The following is a 4,567-nucleotide window of genomic DNA, read 5'->3' on the forward strand; positions in this document are numbered from 1 at the left end:
GTTTGTTTTTCAGTGTTTAGATGATTTTGTAGTCTTTCATTCTCTAATCTTAATTTCATGATTTCTTCATTGGCATTTGTAAGTTCATCAATGAAGTCTGCCTACCGAAGGGATAGATGTTGAATTTCATTATTCTTTCCTTCTATCTCTTCTTTGGCATTGTATTTTTATTCCATGACTTCACATAGTCTTACTAACTAGATTTCTTGTTCTCTTTTCAGCTTTCTAACTTCTTCTTGAATATTGGAATTGTTTTCTAGTAGGTCTTTGATTGCTTCATCAAGTTCATTTTCTTTTCTTCTGGATAGGTATCTTCAGTTCTTTCTTTAGTGTAGAGATTTTCATTCATTTTTACTACAAGATCTTTCCTTCTTTTCAATGATTGAGAGAGTTTCTCCCTTGCTTTCTTTAGTTGACCAATGGCTAATTCCAAATCTAAATTTTCATTATCAATAGCCTTATGTAGCCTGTATACCTCCATTGCCTCTGATATTTTCTCAAGGTGATAAACTTCTTCTCTAAGAACCACAAAGCTATGATACTAATTGTTAGAAATATGAGGTAGGCAAGGTTACTGAGAGGGGGGGTGGGGGGGTGGGGTGAATCAAGAACCAATAAAACTTTAAATTATTTCACCAATTATTCATTCATATAATATTTTGATCTAATTTCATGCATGAAAGAATGAAATAAGTAAAACATTCACAACATTTTGACACAAGATATAGTGACCCAGAAACCTTCCAAATAGAAAGTAAAACTGGGGTGGGGATGATACCCACAAACTTTAGTACTGTAGTATAAATTTGTCCAGTTAAGGCTTACAATTGATCACTTTTGATGATTTTCCCTATTAGGAGTAATAAGGATTGTTAGGTCCACCTTGTGAAAGGATTTACAAAACATACAATAAATTATGAACTCGGTAAAGAGACTTGTCAAAGACTATTAAGTCTACCCTGTTAAAGGATTTGACCAATGCACCTATTAGGATTAACTAGTGGCTGATCTCTGATCTACAACTCTAATTTTTTGGCTGAGATTCCTTTGAAATGTGAATATCACCTTGTTGTGATAGATAAACCTTTGATGTCCCTTATAATGCTTATAGACTTCTTAATTTGCACTTCTACTCTTTATATTCACTTCATACTTGCATACTTATTTGGATATGATACAATTCGTTACATATATACCAATCCAAATCACAATTCATAAAAGTTGGCTACAACATAGATTTCCATCAAGATCACAAAGTTGGTCGAACTACTGGTACTCAAGTTTTGAAGACAAACTCGATGATGTTCTGATACTCAGCAATTGTTGTCAATGCTCAACATCATCATGAACTCAATAGACATAGAAGCTTAGTTCATACTAATCACTTCCAAGTAGATTGAACTCAATTAGCACTTGTGTGACTCAGTTAACAGTATGAAACTCAACATATAAACTAAATCGCTTGGTTGACACTCTATGGCTAATTCAACACTAACACTATGAGTTTGGTATAATCTAAATCACTTGGTTGCCACTCCTTGGCTCGGTCAGCACTAGATTCACATCACTAACACTGTGAGCTTAGTACACACTGTAGAACATAGTTGACAGTGTGCAACTCAGTTAATACTGAGAAGCTTTGTTAGCATTTTTATTGATCAAATCAGTAGATATTGCTTAGCATGAACTAAATGTAGATTCTAAATCTTGGTAGCAACCGTAGCACTCGGTAACAACAATATTATTCAATAGTAACTATGTATTGACTACTTGATTCAATAGTAATTGTTGAGCTTGGTAGTAGCTTAACCAATTGACTAAGTGTGAGTCACTAATAAATAAACTTGATCTTAATGTAATGGAAAGTTGGTTATGGTATAATAGGTTGTGTCATTTGAACTTTGATAACTTGATCAAGATAAGAAAAACAAAATTAGTTAGAGGTATTCCTAGTTTGAGGAAACCTTATATCGGTCTATCCAAGAATTGTCAAATTGGTAAGATATGTAGTTTATTTTATTTGTTGATGATTATTCTAGGATGATGATAGTAATGTGTCTACAAGATAAGTCTAAAGCTTTTCAAAAGTTTAATTGGTATCTAGGTAGAGTTGAGAAAGAAGTAGGAAAGAAGCTGAAGTGTTTGAGGTCAGATAGAGGAGGTGAATTATTTTCTAATGAATTATGAAACTAAGAAAAGAATCAAAAGATAAGTATCAAACCCTGGTACAATATAGTAGAATGGTATAGCATAAAGAAGGAATAGATCAATCATGGATTTTGCAAGAACCCTGATGACAGAAATGAATGTTGCAATCAAATAATAGAAGGAAGGAATCAATACAAAATTTCATACTTTAAATACAGTAGAACTAAAGAAATACTCAAATCAGACTTGTTACAAAATGTGGTATGACTACAAACCTAATGTAAGTTACTTTAAAATATTTTGTAGCAAATGTTATATCTTGAAAGAGACTAGGAAAGGTAAACTCTATGTCAAGAGTGATGAATGCATATTCCTAGGATACTCTAGAATAAGTAATGCATAAAAATATTTGAATCTAACTACTCATAAGATCATAGAAAGTGCACATGTGAAGATTGATGAGTTTGAAAAAAAAAGTGAAGAAGAGAGCAAAAAAGAACTTGAGGACTATAAATTTTTTATCTATTTTGAACCTGATACATTGCCTAATCCAATTGAAATTCAATAGACTTTACCTCTCGAATCCTAAAAATCTCCAGAAGAACCCAAGTTTCAGCCAATGCAACTTGAGTCATAGTCTAAAGGACCTAAGATTAAATTTGAAACTACTGAGTTGCAGCCAGTACAACAAGAGTTTGAATCTAAATGACCCGAGTCTTAGCAAAAATGATATGGTTTGTAAACCACACAAAGCATTGTATGGTCTCAAACAAGCTCCCACAACTTGGTATGAAAGACTTCATAATTATTTGATGAAGATTGGTTTTCAAAGGATAAATGATAACAAAAACCTATACATCAAATAAGGACTAGAGAAGAAGATTGTGTTGGTAGAAATCTTTGTGGATGCTACATTGTTTATTGGAAATGATGATTTGTGCAAATATTTTTTAGAGGAAATGAGTAAGGAATTTGAGATGTCAATGTTCAGAGAGATCAAATTCTTTTTTGGATTATAGATTCAACAAAAGAAAGATGGTATCTACATTACACAATTTAAGTATATCAAGGTGATACTAAAGAAGTTTGGAATGGAGGATTCAAGACTAGTTAGCACACCTATGTCCATTGGACATAAGGTTTCCAAAAATGATGATTCCAAGGAGGTAGATTAGACCACATTCAAATTAATGATTGGAAAAGTGCAGTATGTAGTACATACTAGGCTTGATATTGCTCTTGCAGTTGGTATGGTGGCAATATTTTTAGCTAATCATAAAGAAAATCATACGATGGAAATAAAGAGAATAATAAGGTATCTTAAGGGTACTGAAGATTATGGATTATGGTACAAGAAAGGAGGCAACTTGATTTGAAAGCCTTCACTGATGCTGATTGGGCAAGAAGTGTTGATGATAGGAAGAGCACTAGTGGTGGAGGGTTCTTTCTTGGTAAAAAACTAGTGTCTTGGACAGTAGAATTACATTTCTTAGTCTACTACAGAGCCAAAGTATGTTGTAGTAGTAGTAGATTGTTCCAATGTTGTTTGGTTCAAACAACTGTTGGTAGGTATAAAGGTAAAAATCAAGCATCCAGTGGTTATCTTCTATGATAACACAAGTGCAATTAATATATTAAATATTCCTATGATGCATACCAAGACCAAGAACATTGTAATAAAATACCATTTTTTGAGAGAATTAGTGCAAGACAAAGAGGTGAGATTGGAATGTGTGAATACTAAAGAACATATTGCAAAAATATTCACTAAGCCATTAGCTAAGGATTCATTCTTGTATCTAAGTGGTAAGCTAGGGGTTATTCCCCTATCTAAAGCTCAGTAAATGAAGTTTAGTGATTCATCAACCAAAGCATGTTGAAGATTAGTTAAGTTGATGCATTAATGAAAGTGCAAATTGCATATGAATAAGTACATCAGGTACATTGAAATTCAATGAATATTGTCTTTGGCATAAGATGCAAAAGAGGGAGAATTTTGCTATCGTATCACAAAAATTTTGTTTGAAGATATGAAGGAGAACTTGGTATGATATCAAAGAGAAAGGTTTTCTATCAGAAGATATTGAAGATAGAGTAAACTTCGAGATTTTGCTAATAGATGGAGAAGTTGAAGTCAGAGGGAGTCCACACTAATAGAGAGAGTTCTCATGGATGATAATTAGAATGAAACTAAGGATATTATCCTTACTATTTTTTTTCTCTAAAATTTCATTATACTATGACATGTTGTGTTGCCATCAATTCCAAAGAGGGAGATTGTTGAAAATAATTGATAAATTTTATATTATCTTTGATGTTTCAAAAATGTCATATCTTTACTAGTCAGTGTATGTTGAGCTCACTTGGGCAATGAAGATAATTTCCTATGTCTTTTGAGCATTCCACTGTTCGACAAGTC

The sequence above is a fragment of the Cupressus sempervirens genome, chromosome 6, assembly GCF_028749045.1.
Source record: "Cupressus sempervirens isolate cs-2001-9-10 chromosome 6, ASM2874904v1, whole genome shotgun sequence".
Classification (NCBI taxonomy): domain Eukaryota; kingdom Viridiplantae; phylum Streptophyta; class Pinopsida; order Cupressales; family Cupressaceae; genus Cupressus; species Cupressus sempervirens.